This window comes from Triticum aestivum, chromosome 3B (assembly GCF_018294505.1).
Source record: "Triticum aestivum cultivar Chinese Spring chromosome 3B, IWGSC CS RefSeq v2.1, whole genome shotgun sequence".
Taxonomy (NCBI): Eukaryota; Viridiplantae; Streptophyta; class Magnoliopsida; order Poales; family Poaceae; genus Triticum; species Triticum aestivum.
In genome coordinates this window covers 762,847,788-762,867,620 of record NC_057801.1, presented here as the reverse complement: position 1 = coordinate 762,867,620, position 19,833 = coordinate 762,847,788, and the positions used below count along the sequence as shown (strand labels likewise).

At 49.7% G+C, this 19,833-nt stretch overlaps 1 long non-coding RNA gene and 1 pseudogene across 1 annotated transcript; both read left to right on the top strand.

Moving 5' to 3' along the window:
- Window positions 1-658: 658 nt before the first annotated feature.
- On the top strand, window positions 659-5,185 carry LOC123066414 (polyubiquitin 11-like; annotated as a pseudogene).
- Window positions 5,186-7,233: 2,048 nt separating this feature from the next.
- On the top strand, window positions 7,234-10,120 carry LOC123072274 (uncharacterized). The gene is made up of 2 exons (XR_006434977.1): window positions 7,234-7,534; window positions 9,911-10,120. It is a non-coding gene; the product is annotated as an uncharacterized lncRNA (long non-coding RNA).
- The last annotated feature ends 9,713 nt before the right edge of the window (window positions 10,121-19,833 follow it).

The following is a 19,833-nucleotide window of genomic DNA, read 5'->3' as shown; positions in this document are numbered from 1 at the left end:
ATACTACCCGAAACGGAAACGGAGCGAATGCAAAGTGAATACGGAAACAAAAATAGGCATTGATCGGAACTTAAAAACACCTTGAATCATAGAGAAATACACACAAAAACAATCAAATTTAATGAGTTCTTAACATGGCTACAAAATAATATCATTATGTTAAAACCCTAGCGTAGTATTGTAGTAGTACTGAACAATTGTATATAGGGTCAAGCTGAGTACATGTGTGGTAGTAGAAGTTGGGCCTCAGATCCATTCTACTAATTGTGTCATTGTGTTCTCTTTGGTGGTTGGGCTACAAAGGAGCTATAGGTCTATAGTAAAAACATAAATTCCGTATTCACGGAAACAGAAAGTTCCGCTTCCATGCATGTTCCACCTGAAAACACCATTTCGTTTTTGTTTCTGTTTCCGCATAAAAATTTCCATTTCTACTTCCGTTTTGCAAATTTCCGTTTTCATTTTCATATTTCCTCATCGTTTCCATTTTACCTCCGAAAAAACGGAAAGTTTTCACTCCATTTTCATCCCTAGGTGCCATACCCTGCCCACTGGAGCCCTCCGCCAGTGGGCCCATGGATGGATAAACATGTACGCTTGCTCGTCTCGTCTCAGAGAAATCCAAATCCGCTCCTCACCCGCACGGCCGCACCACACCATCGGATGCCTTTGGGTCTAACATGCATTGAGCTCAAGCATCCCATCGACCTCGTGGACATGCATTGAGCTCATCTGCTTTCCGTTCCAGCCTTCCAGGGGCACTTCTGGGTGCTAGCATACGGAAGTGAGGGGGCAAAAAAAATAAATAAAAAAATCAATCTTTCGTCTCGATGAGCGGCGGCGGTTCGGGGGCGGCGCCGGCTGCGGAGAGCGGGGGCGCCGGAGATTCCATCAGGCGTCTCCATGACCGGCTCGAGTCGATGCTGCCGCGGGTGGAGGCGCTCGCCGCCGACCGCGCGCGCGTGGAGGAAACCAACAGGGCCCAGCACGAGCTGCTGGGAGCCCTTTATGCCCACCTCCTCCAGGTGACCCATTCGCTGAACCGCGACTCAGTTTCCTCTAGGGTTTCTATTTATTTATTTATTTGGGTTTTTTATTATATATTATACATTGGGCTTCAATTCATGGCGCCTGATGATGCTGTTTGTGATTGAAGGCGGAGGCGAGCAGGGATAGGTGGAAGGCGGCCTACACTGAGCTTCATCCCGGTACTAATCCCAAGCTCGCCGGTAAGAGTAATCTCACCTCTTCTTCTCAGGATTGTTTGTTTTGGACGATTGATTTGGGTGGAAAAACTGGCATCATTTCCCCCATTTGGCTCGATGCCTGTGGGTCACGGAGTTGCCTATGTATTGTAGTTTTATGATGTGCTCAATAACAAAAAAAATTGGTTGTCCATTTGGAGATTTTATCTTCTAGATCTAGAATGAAGCACTCAATTTCGGTGTAATTATATAGTAGTATGCTGCTACTGATATCAATGCCTCTGTGTCCACTGCAGAACTTCAAGAGAGAGACGTGGTGGATTCCCAAGCCTGTGAAACTCTTCCTGATTCCAATAACTCTCAGCTGCAGGTACTAAAACATCAGTTCGAAAACTAAAAAAGCATTCCCTCCAGCTTGTGCATGTCATGATTTTCTTAATCATTGATCTGTAATTTTGCATCCATACTTGTTTTAAAAATCAGTAATTAGTAATTAGGTTTGATTTCCATGATATCTGGTGTCTATATAGTATAATTCGCTTCTGGGCAGTGCTAATAGACCTGGGTCTGTTTTCTAACAGGAGACTAGTGAGGATACCAGTGAAATGGAGCTTGAACAGAACACGGTGAGTCTTCCACTCTTCCTTATTCAACTCAACTTCTCTCTTAATCGTTCGGTAGAATAAATATGTAAGCCTGAGGGCAAAACTGTTTGGAGTCTTGTGTCAGTTTAATCGTCCTGGAGACCCCGGTTTGTGGCTTTCCAAGGATGACGTGGTCATTTCGCTATGGCTGTTGGCAGGTTTGCTGATATAGCCTTCCTGTGATCTAGATGGCCAGTTGGGGATAGCCTGATTGTGTCCATCTGAGATCATGCATTTTACCTTTTTGTGGTTGCTCCTAGTAGTCTGTAGTAGGAAAGACAATGTGGTTTCTTTTAATGAAATCGGAGAGTAAGCTCTCTTTTTCAAAAGAAAAAACTTGACTTCTCTGTTTTCTTGCTCTCTGCATCCCAGATAGAACATTTGTGTTACTAGTCCTCAAGATCTAGTTGATATATATCCTAAATGATAATACAGATGTTGGTCTGGTCTCAATCTCGAGTATTTAACCAAAAACTACCACAATTCATGGAAACGTACCCAGAAACTACCACTTTACAAATTTGTGCCAAAAACTACCACTTTTTGCCTAATCTTTGACTAAAAACTACCGTGTCTGTAAATCGGCGCATCTGTTCATTTTAAACACACTTATGACAGGCCTGGCCCACATGTAAGTGATGGCATCATCAGTCAACGCTGTTTGTACCCGCTGCTGCTCCCGTTCCGCCGCACACCTCGCCGCCGCTCGTAGCGCCCGCCGCTGCCGCCGTGCCCAAGACCTCCTCCTCCGCGCGAAAGACCTCGGCTCCGGCGCCGTCCTAGCAGCAGACTGTCCTGGCGGCGGCGCGGCAGTAGACACCGGTCATTTACTGCCATGCGCTGAGGTCGATGCCGTAGCCGCCGCCCCCGCCGACGGCCGTGAAGCTCCCCGACTGGGATAGCATCTGCTTCAAGAAGTCGGCTGGGATGAACCCGTCAACGGCGCCGGCCGGTGCGCCTGCACCGCTGCCCTGGGTAGCTGCAGTAGACACCTCCGTGGTGACGGGGGAGCCGGGGAGGGGGCCTTGGCGCCGCCCTTGCTACAGCCGTTGCGCCTGTTCTTGCGGCCGCCGCCGATGGGCACGTCGCGGAGCATGCCGCCCTCGGTCCAGTGCCGGCGAGCGCAGCAGCGGCGCGTGGCCCGCGTGGCCCGCGTGCCTGCCCCTGCCTCACCTCCATCGCCACGATGCCGCCCGCCGCGCCGACGCTGTTGCCATCTCCAGTCCGCAACCAACGCCGGGGAGTGAAGAAGGCGGCCGTGGTGCCCGGTGGTGGTGTTACCCGGCTGCGGCATGCGAGCGAGCTCAGGGGGAGTGGTGTCTAGGAGCTCCCCTGCTTCCGTCCCATGCGCAAGAGGTATTTGTTGAAATGCCAAAGAAAGAAAGGAGGGGAGGAAGAAGAAGGTTGGTGATGACGTGTGGGTCCCACCTGTCAGAAAGGCGTTTAGAAGAGGCGAATCGGGCACTTTCGCGACATGGTAGTTTTTAGTCAAAGATTAGGCAAAAAGTGGTAGTTTTTGGCACAAATTTGTAAAGTGGTAGTTTCTGGGTACGTTTCCATGAATTGTGGTAGTTTTTGGTTAAATACTCCTCAATCTCTAGTAGGGTCTATCCACTCTATACCCAACGTATATCGTGTGATCTTGAATGTATATATTTACAATCTGTGGATTAATTTGGAGGGGCGATGCATCACATATGGGGCTGATCTCATATGATCTGTCAGACCTTAGGACTGGTTAGATGGACTTTGTTCTCGTTTGATTCATATTATTTGAAAGAAGGAAAATGACTAATCTGTAGGATGCTTGAGTATTATTATGTCTGTATCACAATATCTGTCAACTTTGTGTAAGATACTTGATTTTCTCAACAACAACAAAAATGTTATACATCTATGAAGAACTAACAACATAGCCCAAACAGTCCTGGGGTTCATATTTATTGCTCATTTTCTAGTCCTTCTGATCTTCACAGGATGTATTACCCCATGCAACACCAACTGTTATCACCATGGAACCTGATGATTTATTGTGGTCAATGTGCAGATTTCTGTTTTTAGTTCTTCTATCTGTTGGAATTGTTACTGTTCTTTTCATTTACGGTTTGGTGTCTTTACTGAAAGCCTTTTTATCTAAGATACTAATGTTTTGTGCACTCGTTCAACAGATGCAGATCTTTGTCAAGATCAACTTTTCATATTTTCGCAAAAAAAGAAAGATCCACTGTTTAAAGACTGTCAGTCTTGAGCTCACGGGATCACATACGATCTTCGATGTCAAGGATAAGATTCAAGACAAGGAGGGCATCCCTGCACGCAAGCAGAGACTCATATTTGGCAGTAAGCTGCTGGTGGGCAGCTGTACGCTGAAGGACTACAACATCGTGGAGGAGTCTACCCTCATCCTTGAGTTTCCCCCCGAGGGATGCATGTCTTTGTCAGGACACTGGTTAACACAATCATGAAATTTGAGGTTTGCAGAGAAGATAGCATATACAATGTGAAGGCAAAGATTTTCGATGAAACTTGCATTTCCCCAGGCAGACAGTGTCTCATCTTTGCTGGGAAGGCGCTGGAGGATGGCTGCACCTTGGCTGACTACAACATGTACAATGGATCTATCCTTTATCTTGTGGTGCGCTTCCCCAAGTGTCAGGGCGGTCGAATGCACGTCATGGTCAGGACACTGACTGACAAGATCATGGCTACTGAGGTTGAGGGAGAAGATAGCATATACAGTGTGAAGGTAAAGGTTTTCAATGAAACTGGTGTTCCCCCAGGCAGGCAGCATCTCATCTTTGCTGGGAACGTGATGGAGGACAGCCGCACCTTGGCTGACTACAACGTGCACAATGAGGCTACCATTTATCTTGTGTTCCGCCTTATCCGCATCTTTGTCAGGACGGTTACTGGGAAGAAAATCTTTGAACATGCGTTTATGCAATCACAGACAATTGACGACATCAAAGCATGGATATACTATCAGGTGGGCATTCTCCCGGAGCAGCAGCAACTCTCTGACCAGGGCGGCGCCCCCTGGGCGAGGAGATCTGTCATTCGTGCACCCTTGTTCTGCGGATCCGTCCACCTGGTGATCAGTGAGATGCAGCGTTCTTGTTACTAGTCTGACCGGAGTCTTACCTGTAGTTTAGAGATGGAAGTAAATTGGTCCTTGGCTGATGGTTGTATTAGTGAGACTGTAGCGAAGAGCTGGTTTCGTATATGGGGTCGTTTTGGTACAGTGTGATTTGTCTCTGTGCACATCTTGTGCTCTTTGAGAGTTGATGGTGTGCAGTAGTGTCCAGTCTACTTAAAGCATGAATTGCAGTAGTGTCCAGTCTGCGATCAGTCGTTGATGCACTGGCCACCGTACAAATGTCGATTTTCCAGGTCCCATTTGGAATTGCGTGCATGCGAGATGCTCGACAGCCACCATTGAGACATGGACGTGGTTTTTGTCATGCCCGACCTATCCACTAGTAAGCACAGCTGGGTGGTGGGCCATCTCTTTGATGCTAGTCCCAGTCCCACATGGAAGTCGCATGGAGTCAAGGCTATACAGCAGAGGAAGCACAGGAGGAGGGTAGCGAATGAATGAATGTTCTGAATCCCATCTCGTGTTCTTCTGGTCCTCACCCCCTTCTCTGATTCCTCACCTCAATTCTCCCAAATTATCCCAAATCTATCAAAATACTGAGCTGATTTGTGCATCCTCGATCCATCCAACGATCGGGTCATGATAGTTTTGGGCAGCACACACCACTATCATCTAGGGATGCAATGCAAGTGGACTGGACCGGGGTGAAGATTAATTACCCACCTGTCCATCCATGATTCTTTTTTGCTTCGACCGTGCACAAACCTGCATTTTTTGGCATCTTTGTTCAGGTACCAATGTCATCGGAGAAACTGAAACTTCGTTAGATACACATGATGCAGCAGGGGATTTTTCTGGTTTCCTGTTGCGTTTTCCTCGTGTATGTTCCTCATTCGTCTGTGCTGTGGCAAGGCGATGGAGTAAATAGCATAAAACTACTATTTTATAGGCTAGGGTTCCAAAAAACTACCGGTTTTTAATTTTTCTCAGATAACTACCAAATGGGTGGTTGACTGTCTCAAAAAACCCAAATCCTCGAGTCTTTATCAGTTGATCACGATTATGACAGGTTGGGCCCGTACCGAAACAAACCGTTAGTTTGACCTTAATTTGACCGTTAACTTACATGTGGAGCCCACATGTAATCTTCCTCTTCTCTTTCTTCTTCCTTTTTATCTCCTCCCTTCCCTCTTCTGTGCCTCCTGTGCCGGCCCTCTCCCCTCCCGAGCCGGCGACCCCCCTCCCCTCCCAAGCCGGCGATCCTTCCCCCCTCCCCCCAAGCCGGCGCCCATCTCCCCATCCCAAGCCGGCGACGACCCTCCCTCTCCTTCCCAGTGTCCCAACAGTCGTGGTAGGTGCTTGTCGGAGCTCCTGGTGGCGACGGTGGCGATGAGGTCGGCCTCGTCCGCGGCAACGGGAGGTGCCCACTCCACCAGCGGCGTAAGCCATCGTGTCAAGCTTGAGGAGCTCGCGACAGGGGATGGCCCGGCCGTAGGCAAGGCACGTGTGGCGGCAAGCGACTCGCAAGTCATGGCGTGGCCGCGGGCGAGGCACGGCGAGGCAGGACATGGCGACTGCGGTGGGCGCGGCTCGCCGGCCTCAGGCGATGACCGGCGTGGATCCAGCCGCTGGGGGCACAGCTGGCCGGCCTCGGGTGGTGCACGGCATGGATTCTGCCACTGTAGGCATGGCTCAGGAAGCATCGCTGCCCTGCCGAGCGGGATTGAGCTGTTGGCTGCCATGGGGACCCGATTGCTTTTTCAGAAAAGTCACAAGGACCTGATTGCTTTTTTCAAAAAACTTACATGATTTGGATGCTTTTTTAAAAACTTACATGTGGAACCCACATGTAAGTTAACGGTCAAGCAAATAGTTATCTTACATGTGGGCCTGAACTGTCATAATCATGATCAACTGATAAAGACTCGAGGATTTGGGTTTTTTGAAACAGCCGACCACCCGATTTTTGGAACCCTAAACTTTAAAGTAGTAGTTTTATGCTATTTACTCCAAGACGACCACAACCGGATTGCTCGCAAGATATGATGCACTGATGTTGTCACAATACACCACGGTGGCACGTGTGGTGGTACCTTGAGCTTATGTAGAAGTTGCCGCAACCAACAAGATTCGGGAGTGACTACAATAGAAAACGAGCTTGTGGTACAACAATAGAAAAACTCGTCCTGGACCATGGGATCCAACATGGATGGCCCATATTCTAGTGGGGGGTCTGTGCGCTCTTCTTTTACAAAATAGTCCCCCATCTTCAGTTATTTTGCTCCCGATGTCCTCTTACTTTTGACCGGTCATCTCCTTCTTCCAAATCGAGCCGCGACGTTCCCGACAGCTGAGGGTCGAACAAATCCCCAACCCTAATGGCCTGCCAACGGCGACGGCGGTGTAGATCCTGTACCTAGCTGGGCGACCTTGGCTATGGAGGAAGCTTTCCATCTCTGCCCCTAGGTCTACCGAGCTGGGCGACCTTGGCTACTGGAGGAATCCTGGTCGTGTCGTCGCCGGCGGTAGGGCTGCCCGGGGGGACCTCTCCTGTGTTGCGCCTCGACGCTGGCCGAGTGAATCTCCAGGTATCGTTCCACAACGCCGAGGACAACCTCGATCTACCCCTTGTCTTACCCCATTGCAATCGACGAGATCTGTAGGTACTATATTCGGCGGCTGATACTACTATATTCGACGAGATCTGTAGGCATCATTGCCACTGCTTTAGTCAATCATACTAGTAACAGTGTCAATCCCAATAACAGAATTTACAACACGAATCTTGAGTGATGTATTTCCTGACTGCCTTATATTTTTCAGTTAGTTCTAGAGGTATCGGTTGCTAGTTTGTGGCATTAGAGAATTGTGAAGCGAATGATGGACATCACAGATTACGATAGTACTGTCATGAAACTGAATTTCTGTTGCACTGCCCACATATTTAGATCATTACTACTATTCAGGAATTTACATTACTAATAATAACTGTTGTCCATAATTAAATCAAGAGGGACAGTACCAGCGAAGGTGTGCCTTCTGCTCCCTTGCTTCCTGTCGAGGATGAGCCTGGGATCGCGGTGGGAGTAGAACATGCGGATGAGGCCCCAAGTGCACCCTACATACCGTGGTGTAACTTTTTTCTAGAGTAAACAAATATGTCCACGATACATAAACTTGGCACACGAGAACAACTTAGTAAGTCAAGTAGTCAACACCAAAAATGCACTTTTGGGACTCATACTTAGCTTTCACAAGAAAATACCGTCCAAGCTATGTCAATGCCTCGTATTTTGTAGGCATGGGCGCATGGCCAACAACATGCTCCTCATGGACGATGAGGCCACTCTATGATTGTGCCACCGATCAATATGTGTTCTCTTTAGAAGCGCGCATCTGCTTGAGCCAGTGGCGTAAGTTTCTTCGGTTCAAGAGAATCGCGGCCGCTTACAGCCTAATGGCAACCTCGTCATCACACCTGTGTGGAGTCATCGATGAAATGTCGTAACAAGCATGCCTATGTTGGTGCAATCACATATGATCGTTTCGATATTTTTTATTTGATTCTCAAGTTCGACCCGTGGAAGGTTAATTCTGCATGTTTGTAAGCCATTCTTTAGCGGAGCCTTCAACAGTTCACTTGTTGCTGGAATGCTGGATGCATGCAACCTGACATAGTTGACCTTTTCTATCAGATGTAAGCTATGAACTTGCATCATGCTGTAGTTAATGGTTGGTGATGTGTGCGACACTCCCATTATCCCACACAGATGCACTAGGAAGACTAGGAAGGATTGACACCCTTGGAAAGCACGTGCAATGCACGTTTTCTGCCCTTGCTCAATTTTCTTTAAAAGATGTGGCTTATTCAGACGCTGCCAACGTTGCATACTACAGTTCTTTTGAGTGTTATTAATTCCTGTTGAAAATGTGCAAAACTTTATCGTTCAATCCGTTGGTTCTCAAGTTGCTGCATTTGGAAGTTCAGTGTAGATACAATTTTCTTTGGTGGTGTAGATACGATTGATTTGTAAAAGGTAGCCGTTTACCTGTTGATTTGTGAAGGTTAATTAGTAGTCCGATCCTCCAATCATTGAGAGCAGTGAAGTTCAGAATAGCCACAACAGATCTTAAATAGCAGACTTTTGCACAAGAACAAACCCATTGGTGTTGTGAGTGGGCGCATTCGGAGCCGCGAGGATTCCAAAAAGGTCGTGCAGTCTTTTTTACGCATGTCCGTACAGAGCATTTGGAACTGTACATGAGAATGAACTAATCTCATCTACCTGTTAAAGTACTTGAAAGTTAAGTGCTTGTCAGCACAAGACTGAAATTTATTATACTTGCAATATGTACCACTTCACTGGTTTTTGAGAGTTTACTATCTATTTTTCCAGTAATGGCACTGAAACCAAAAATTATGCTAGTTTTGCTGTAGTGAAACAATTATGTTAGCTATTTCCTCTTCCTTATTCAGTTGTACAACACAACTGGTTGTATATAACTGCAACTTTTTACCTTCCTATATGTAAAAATAAGTCTCCTGTGCATCTCTTTAATTTGCAACCTTAACTTTGCAGTCCAGTAATTGGACTGATTTCTCATTTTGTTATATTAAAGGTCACTGAACAATCAGCTATTTGGATTTTAGCTGGTTATATACTTATATTGCATCCAAATCATCTTTCCACTCACATATACTAGAGAATGCTGTAGGAAATTTCATCATCCCATATGGCAGAAAATATACCTGATCAAATTGTTATAGCAAGTTTAGTGATGATATTAAGTAAAGTTCAAATACCTATATGCAGCATATAGTTCTCTTCCTGCTAGTGAAATGGTATTGTTAATGCATACTCATTATATTAGCTCAGGAGCAAATATTTTAAGTATGGATGTGTGAGACTCACACGGTCTTGTGCTCAAACTGATTCAGACTTTATTTGGTGTCATCTTTCCAGCACATAAACCTCGATGAGCAAGAAGCACCAGCAACGAAGATGCTTATGTCCAAGTGGCTAGATTACGAGGAGAGAGCAAGTCTTGCTAGATGCCAAAACCCCTGTAACTCAGTGGTCTTTCCACTCTGCTTTGCACTGAGTTTGTATCAGACTTGTACATCATGGACCAGTCCTTGCTGAGAATTGAAATGAGAATTATGTAATTGTGCATATGGTAGTTGTCAACCTGTTGTATGCATTATTTCAACTTATTAATTCTTCTTGTAATAGGTGTAGATTATTTCTGGATCCTGGTTGCTTCGCTTGCTGCCATGCTTCTGCTGTTGGAAAGAAGTATTGTGTTCCTGCATATAAGAGCTACTATGTTTGGATGATGGATTTTTTTTTTAAGTTTGGATGATGCTTGTTTCTACTTTTGAGTCGCTTCTGTTTATTTGGTTACCGGTTTTGCCTGGGATGGTCCGTTTTGACACGTAATTGAATGAGATGGCTTAAATTCCATGTGTATACAAATATTGTGATATATATTGACAATTTTTTTAGGGGGCAACAGTTTTATTTTTCTTGGGTAGTCAGTGATCTAGTAGAAGCCACTATTGTACTTAAGTATACATGAAATAAACACGTACTGAGATGGGGCATCAACATTGAGAGGATTTGAAAATTAGTCTTATTTACTGAGGACAAAACCATTGAATATGAGAAAGGTGAGGTCTTCACTGTAAACTAATGTTTCATACGTACACATTATCAGGGGGGTTTCCATAAAAGGTCTAGTACGTGGTCTGAGATGTCTCTGCTAGAATATGGGCCATCCATGTTTGATCCGATGGTCCAGGATGATTTTTTCTATTTTTGTACCACAATCCTGTTTTCTATTGTAGTTTGCTCCCACAAGATTCAGCCACACAATTAGCAACACCACGATATTCGGCCTCGACACTGGATCGTGAGATGGTGGGTTGCCGCTTGGATAACCATGAGATGAGGTTTGCTCCAAGGAACACACAAAAACCGGAGGTGGACTTGCGCGTGTCCGGACACCCTGCCCAATCGGCATCAGTGTATGCGATGAGGTCTTTAGAAGAAGATCGAAAGAGCTGAAGGCCATAATGAGAGGTGCCCTGTAAGTATCGTAGAATGCGCTTCACAAGCTGCATATGAATATCTTGTGGGGCATGCATGAATAAGCAAGCTTGTTGGACATCATATTTAATGTCCGGGCGCGTGAGTGTGAGGTATTGGAGAGCTCCGGTGATACTACGATAATGGGTAGGATTAGAGAGCAGGTGGCCTTCTTGAGACGACAATTTAGAGCTTGTGTCAACCGGGGTGGATACAGGTTTACAGTTGAGCATGTTGGCGCGCGCAAGAAGCTCGAGGGTGTATTGTTGTTAGCATAGGAAGAGACCGGATTGGTTGGTGGTGACATTGATGCCTAAGAAATGATGTAATGTACCAAGATCAGTCATGGCGAACTCTCACTTGAGAGAGGTGATGATGTGGGTGAGGGTGTGAGGAGAGCTCACGGTGAGGATGATGTCATCCACATAAACCAACAGGTATGCAAGAGAGTTACCATGATGTAAGATGAAGAGGGAGGTGTCACTCTTGGATGCCCGAAACCCAAGAGATAAGAGGAAGGTCTGAAAGCGCAAGAAACATGTCCGAGGAGCTTGTTTGAGACAATAGAGTGACTCGCTGAGAAGACACACATGGTCCAGCTTGGAGGAGTCCACAAAACCGTCCGGTTGTGAGAAATACATAGTTTCATTGAGCTCACCATGGAGAAAGGCATTCTTGACGTCAAGTTGATGAATGGGCCATGAATGAGAGGTGGCAAGGTTCAATACCACCCGAATAGCTGCTGGCTTGACCACTGGACTGAATGTCTCATCATAGTCCACACCCTCTTGTTGCGTGAAGCCACGAATGACCCACCGAGCTTTGTACCATGCCAAAGACCCGTCCGTGTTGAACTTGTGCCAAAAAATCCACTCGCCCGTAACCACATTTGCACTTGCAGGCTTAGGCACCAAAGACCAAGTGAAGTTGTTCATTAATGCATTAAACTCATCTAACATCGCTTGACGCCAATGGGGATCCTTAAGGGCGGATTTATACGTGGGAGGAATGGGTGAGATGGATGTGGAGGCGTCGACAAGGATGAGGCATTTAGGCATTAAGTAACCAGTTTTAGCACGGGTGGTCATTCGATTTGATTGGTGGGGTGGTTGTACCGGTACTGCATGGGGCGGAAGAGGTGGTGTGGGCGTACGGGGTGGCGAATGATCCGAGGAGGACGCGGTGGGACCGGGCGAACCAACTAGCATGGGACTGGGTGCATGGGTGGGCGAGTGATCCGAGGAGGATGCGGCGGGACCAGGCGAACCAACGAGCGTTGGACTGGGTGCATGGGTGGGCGAGCGATCCGAGGAGGATCCGCTAGCGGGTGACGAGGCGACGGGCGCGGCAGGTGTGGGCCAGTCGTTGCGGGATGCAGCGGGTGACGTGGGAGAAGTGGGTTGGCGGGATGCAAATGTCGGTGGAGGGTGGGGCCCGGGTGGGGTAGGGGAGGGTGGTCCAGGAGGGAACCGGGCTGGGTGGCGGAGGTGCATGGGGATTGATTGTGGACGTGGTAGTTGTGTGGTCTGGTGTGATGCGGGTGTAGGGGAAAATCGTTTTGTCGAAAATAACGTGACGATAGACGATGACATGGCGTGTGGCGAGGTCATAAGAGCGGTAACCCTTGTGTTCGAGGGCATAGCCAAGGAAGATGCAGCGGGAAGAGCGTGGGGCGAGTTTATGATCCATGGTGGCATATTGGTTCAGAAAACATAGACAACCGAAGACACGAAGGTCGTCGTATGTGGGTGGAACGCCATAGAGGAGATAGTGTGGCGTATGCGGTGCAATGACATGTGAGGGACGCCTGTTGAGGAGCTAGGTGGCCGTGTGAAGGGCTTCAACCCAAAAGGGTGGTGTGAGGTTAGCTTGAAGGAGAAGTGTGCACACGACATCATTGGTTGTATGAATCATACGTTCCACTTTGCCATTTTGAGGGGAGGTATGGGGGCACGAGAAGCGATAGGCAATGCCGTTGGAGGAGAAGAAGGTGCGAAGAGACGAGTTGATAAATTCACCACCGTTGTCACACTGCATGCTCTTGATGATCACGTTGAATTGGGTACTCACAAACGTAAGAAAACGTTGTAGGACGGTGAACGTGTCAGATTTGTTGTGGAGGGGAAATGTCCACGAGAAATGCGTAAAATCAAAGAGCACAACAAGGTAGTATTGGAACCCAGAGAAGCTAACAACGGGTGGTGTCCACAAATCAAATGTATTAAATCAAAAGGAGCATATGTTTTGCTGAATGAAGACGGAAAAGGTAAACGGGGCTGGCGGCCAAGTTGACATGCACTACATGGGGAGTGAGGAGCCTTATTACAATCAATAATAAAATGTTTAGAGCTGGAAGAAAAGGTGTGTGCTTCGGGATGCCCAAGGCGACGATGCGACAAGTCCGAGGAGGTGGCTGCGAGGAGAGCGGACGCTGGCGCCGGTTTATTGCCAACGAAGGGGTGGAGATCGCCATGGCTAACGGAGATCATGAGAAATCGTCGAGTACAAAGATCCTTCACAAGAAAACCACACGGGTAAAATTCAATAGAGCATGAGTTATCATTAGTGAATTTACAAACGGAAATGAGGCTAGTGCCTATGCTGGGAGAGACAAGAATATCGGTAAGACAAAAATCGTGAGGTGAGAGGGTGGTAGAGCCCGTGGCAGTGACAGGGAGATGATGCCCATTACCGACAACAATGCTAGAAGGTAAATGCAAAAATGAAGAACTCAACGAGGTTAGGTTACCTTGGGCGCCCGTCACGTGTGAAGAAGCGCCACTATCGAGGTACCACTCGGGTGCCGGGGGCGCGGCATAGCCGCCATTGCTGAAGGCGGTGTTGAGCATGGCAAGGTGGTCCCATGATGGCTGGGGTGGCTGATAGTACGGGGTGGAGGGCACCGGAGAGGGCGTGAAGGCAGGGTACATCTGGGTGTGAGCGCTGGGTTAGGGTCCAAGAACACCAGCAGAATTCGGTGGGATCCAGCCAGAGCGGGGCGACGGAAGAGCCATCCCATACGGGGCGAAGTACCCCGTGAAGGGAGAGAAGTGAGCCGTCTGCTGACCGTGCTCGGAGTGGTCACCGCGGCCACGATCACGCCCACATCCACGCCCGCGTCCACGATCACCACCGTCACCGGAGCGGTCGCCGCGCCCATGACCAGAGGTGTTGGGCGATGGATGGGGGGTGTCCGGGGCGCGATCATTTGGGCGGTCAGCCGTGCGATCGGCCGGGCCGCGACCACCATAGGGGCCGGTCGAGGAGCCGCCGCCCGAAGAGGTGCCGCCCGCCATGGCGAACGCGGGCACGCCCTCCTCAGTCGCGCGTTGTGCCTGATACTCCTCCGCGAGGACGACGCGGGAGAGGATGGTGTCAAAGGGAAGGCTCTGGTCACCGAGGACGACATGGATGGTGTCAAGCCGCTTGTCAAGACCGTGAAGAAATTGAGTGGTGAGATCCACCTCGGTAACGGCATGCTCGATGTCGGCGAGGCCGTCGGTGAGGAGTTTTAGACAGTCGGCGTACTCCGACACCGAGAGGTCACCCTGCTTGAGGTTGCGGTATTGGCGGTCGCGGATCATGAAGCGGGCATCTCGATTGGCGAGAAAGAAGTCTTTTGATCTTGTGCCAGAGGGCGTAGGTGGTGGTGGCGCCAACAACGTGATCACACATGGTGTCCGAGAGGGTGGCATAGATCCATAGAATGACATCGGCGTCGAGCTCAAGGTAGGCGGAGCGTTAGGAGGTGGAGGGTGGTCGAGGAGGTAGGAGATGCTGTAGCGAACAAGGACCATCAGAAAGAAGGTTTTCCACTTATGATAATTGTGATCGGCTAGATTGAGGAGAAGCTTGATGTGGTTCGTGATGTGGTCACGAAAAATCGGATGGGGTGTTGCGGGTGCCAGCGGCGGTGCTGGAGAGGAGCCGATGGCGGTGGTGAAGAGGGGGTAAACTGAGATGCCGGGGTGGGAAAGGAGCCGCTGAAGAGGGTTGGAAAAGTGCCGAAGACGAAGGGAGGGGTGGTGGCAGGGGAGGTAGCCGGGGTGGTACCGGCAGCAGGCGCCGAGGAGGAGAAGGAGAGGGAGCCCGACGACGTGGCGGAGCTCGTGGCGGCGGCGGCGGAGGAGGAGGTGTCGTCCGGAGCCATGGAGAGAGAGAGAGAGAGAGAGAGAGAGAGAGAGAGAGAGACCTGGCGACTGATACCAAGTTGGAAAGTGTATTATGTTGCCCTTAAGGCCTTGTTCGGTTATCCCCACCCCCGCTGGGATCGGGCCAAAACCCCGCTGATCCCCGTGGGTTTCGCCCCGGCTGGGGTCGGATCCCGGTTTGGCTTCTAATAGCCTTTGTTTAGACCTGGCCGGGATTAAACCCCTCCCAAACCGCGTGGAAATTGCCGGGAAACGACCCACGCGTCCCGGCTGGTGGAAGCAAACCCCGTCTCTCTCTCTCGCTCGAAACGCCACGCCCACTCTCACGAAACGCTCTCTCGCCCGACCGCCGCCTCTAATCGTGTTGCGGCGACGCCAACGCCGGTGCCGGAGAAGAAGGGACAGCAGCAACAGCGCTATTGGAGGAGACTGCGGCGGCGTGCTCCTCCCACCCCCGCCCTCCTCCCTCTCACATGTCCAACTGGCGTCGCCGCATCTAGTTGCAGCAGCTCAAGCACGGCGGCGACACGGATCTAACTGACGGCGGGGACGACCCTTCCAGATCCGGCGGCAGCGGCCCTCTCCCTCCGACGTCCTGTTAGAGTTGTGTCGAATATTATTGTACAAGTTAGGTTACACAGTTGGACTTGGAGTCGTACTGTGTGTAGACAGGGTAGGAGTTGTGTCCTAATAGGACACTTGTATCCTAAGCCTCTCATGTATAGTAGGGGTAGACACACGATGTAACCTATGCCAACATAATAGCACGGGCACGCGGGGTAGCCGGCGTCGTGTGCCGGCGCCCGGGCGGCCAGGGTGCGGTATTGTGACGGTGTCATGGGGAGGAGCGCCCGTAGTCATGCCCCGGGGATGTAGCCATATCGGTGAACCTCGTTAACAAATCTCGGTGTCGTGTTTGTGTGATTGCTTGGTCCTCGATAGATTGACGATGACTTCGGATTTATTCTAACAAGTGGTATCATGAGCAAGGTTCGATTTGAGGTCGCAGGTTTGTTGATCAGAGGAGAGCGACGGGGATCGGCTGCAGATTGACACGATGTTCGTGTGGGATGTTGGCGGCGATTGGAGAACGTCGCGTATAAAGCAATCGGCAGCGGGAGGCAGATCGACTCGTAGTAGTTCTCGGCGGCGCACAGGCAGGAAGCGGGAGTCTTTCGATTCTGTGCAGAAGCGCAGCAGCGAGGCTCGTGTGGCGGCCAGGAAGCTGCGTCAGGCATGGTGCGTATAGAACGCGGTCGGAGGCTCAGATGCTCAGCGTGCAGGAGGTTCGGTCCAAGTGTGACACGATTGATTGGAGCGATACATCGCAGGGGCAGAGCGGAGCCAACATGGCGCCAGAGGAGCAAGCAGGCCGTGTTGGGTCATGGCTTAGTGGGCAGATTGGGCCGAGAGGGAGCACGTGACAGCTGCTAGTCAAGGCGTGTTGATTGTAGGAGGCCTCGATCATGTTTTCTAATTTTGGGGGCATCCTCTACCGAAAAACCCCTAGAGGCGATCTAGGGTTCCACCTATCCTCCGGCGGCAACGTCGGAGTCCACGTAAATCCTCCACGCCGGCCGGGTTTCTTCGGCGGCGGGGAGTCATCACAGCGGCGGTGCCCCTGGGAACCGCTTGCATGGCGAATTTACGACACATGAAGGCGTTGGGCGGAGAGGGGAGTGAGAAGGAAGAGACGAGGGTAGACTTTGATCTGGCGGGGAAATAGTAGGTAGGGGAAGGAGGTCTGGAGGAAGAAGAACCTAGGACGATGGAGGGAGGATCGGGTAGTGGAAGCAAGGAAGGGGATGAAGAGGAGGAGTGGGACTATTACGGACCGGTGCTGGATCTGGAAGACAGCTTTGAAGGGATGAAATTGCATGGAGAGGAGGAGGATGATCTCGATCTGTCAGGTGAAGTAGATGATCTGATAAAGGGCGTGCGTTGGCTAGGGCTGTTCCGCGTGTATACCACGAAGCCCTTCAGCCATGCAGCGTTGTTGAAGCAGATGAGGAACGCGTGGGCGGCTGCACAAGGAGTAACCTTCAATGTAAAGGGCCCAAATCTATTCTTGTTCCAGTGTCATTGCCTCGGTGACTGGAAACGGATCATGGATGGGGGGCCATGGATCTTTCGTTATGCGCCTGTTATCATCCAGGAGTATGATGGGTTCACCGATGTTTCAGAGTACAAGTTGAACAAGGTCCCTGTGTGGGCTAGAATCAAGGGGCTGCCGGATGGTTTGACAGCGAAGAAGGAACTGGCAGAGAAGATCACAACCAAGGTTGGTGAACCGCCTTCACGGTCATTGTCAATGAAGGAAAGATCAATCCAGCAAATGCCCTGCGAGTTAGAGTTTTTGTGGATGTAAGCACGCCTCTGGTGAGGTTTGTACCAATCACCCTCAGGGGGTTAAAAAGATATCCTGTCTTTTATGATAGGCTGCCGGACTTTTGCTTTTTCTGCGGCTTGATGGGTCATACAGTGGAGGAGTGTGGAGACGGCATACATGACCCTCGCACCTGCGAGTGGGGCGAGTGACTTCTTTGGGGCTCGGGGCAACCGACCTTTGTGTCAGGAGGAGGAGGAAACATGGATGGACGAGGTGGAGGAGGCAGGTCATGAGGAAAAGGGGGAAGAGGTGGAAGGCAAGGGAAAGGAGGATGTGAGGGTTTTAGAAGGGAGGGGGATATGCATACCACCAGCATGGGCCATACTCAGCAAGATCCTTCCACTGATAATCCCAATGCACGCAAAAGACTTGTCTTAGCAGATGGGACGGTGAATATAAGGGGCCAAGTGCTCCCAAATTTGGCCGGCAGAGTCGCTGGTACCGTTCTTCTTCTGGAAAACAATGGCGACGAACTAAATCCTGGGGCCTCCAGCACCCCTGGGAAAGCCCCGATAGTCAAGAGAAGAAGGCAAGATGGAGCTGTGAAGGATGCTGTCATGGTAACTGATGATCAGGCGGCCTCCGTTGGAGAGGACCGCCGATCCCAATGAGGACGCTTTGTTGGAACTGTCGCGGGATTGGCGACCCCGCGACAGTCAGAGAGCTCCGCGATTTAGTGGAGGCATGTGCACTGATGGTGCTTTGCATTGTGGAGACACAACTTGCGAAGTATAGGGTGGAAGGTTTGGCGGGTAGCTTAGGTTTCTCGGGTCGTTTTGGAGTAGATAGTGCGGGAAGGAGTGGTGGCTTGTGCTTGTTTTGGAAGAGTGATGTTGATCTGGAAATAAAAACCTTTTCTCAATATCATATTGACTCGATTGTGAAGGAACTGGGCAAAAACCCGTGGCGTTTGTCTTGTTTTTATGGAACAGCTAACAGGAGCCTGAGGTTCAGGACATGGGACACGATGAAATTCTTACGGGGCGAAAGTACATTGCCGTGGCTTTGCATCGGTGATTTTAATGAGATATTACGGCCAGAGGAGCAAATGGGTCCCAACAAGAGAGATAGTGCACAGATCGAAGGCTTCAGAGAAGCAGTAGATGTATGTGAGCTGGCTGATCTAGGGTACAAAGGCCTGGACTGGACTTTCGAGAAGAGAGTCGCTGGTGGAGAGTTTTGCGGGGTTCGGCTTGATCGAGCGCTAGCTACCGCTAGTTGGTCATCCTTGTTTCCGTTCACCTCAGTTGAACATCTCACGGCGGCAAAATCTGACCACAGCCCCATACTGTTGATGAATGAACTCGAGGCTAGTAACTTGCAGATTGCACTGAAGAAACCATTCAGATATGAGTGCTGCTGGGAAACGGATGACAGGTTTGCTGCAACTTTGAAACATGCGTGGGAGCAGGATCTACCTGCGACCAACCTGACAGAACTAGCAGCAAAATTAACCTCGGTTGGCTCTTCACTGAGGCATTGGAGCCGAGCGAGCTTTGGGTCAGTAAGGCAAGAGCTTCGGCGGCTGCGCCAACAACTGGCAGAACTACGAGCTAACCCTTTGCGAACTGGACCGGGAGAAGAAGAAAAGTTGATCCAAGACCGGATCATGGAGATCTCATACAGGGAGGAAATAATGATGAGATAGAGGTCCCGAATAGGCTGGCTCCGTGCAGGCGATAGCAATACCCAATACTTCCAGAAGAAGGCCAGTGCTAGGAGAGCTCGAAACAACATATCACAGTTGGAGAAGCCGGACGGGACAGTCACATCAGATGCCGCTGAGATGGCAGAGATGACAAGCCAGTTCTATGAAAATATGTACTGATCGGAGGGATGCATAGGGATGGAGGAGGTGCTGTCTCATATCCCGGTCAAGGTAGATGCAAATATGAATGGCAAGTTGAATGCACCTTATACTAATAAGGAGGTTAAGGAAGCTCTTTTTCAAATGTTCCCAACAAAAGCACCGGGGCCTGATGGGTTTCCCGCACATTTTTTTCAGCGACATTGGGATCTTTGTGGTGAAGAGGTTACGGGTATGATTATAAGATTGCTCAATGGAGATGACTCACCAGAGGATATCAGTCGCACGTTCATCGTTTTAATTCCCAAGATAGCTAGTCCAAAAATCCTCGGACAATTTCGGCCTATAAGTCTTTGCAACGTGGTCTACAAGATAGCGTCAAAAGTCTTAGCCAATAGGTTGAAGATCATTCTCCCAAAGGTAATTTCCGAGGAGCAGTCGGCCTTTGTGC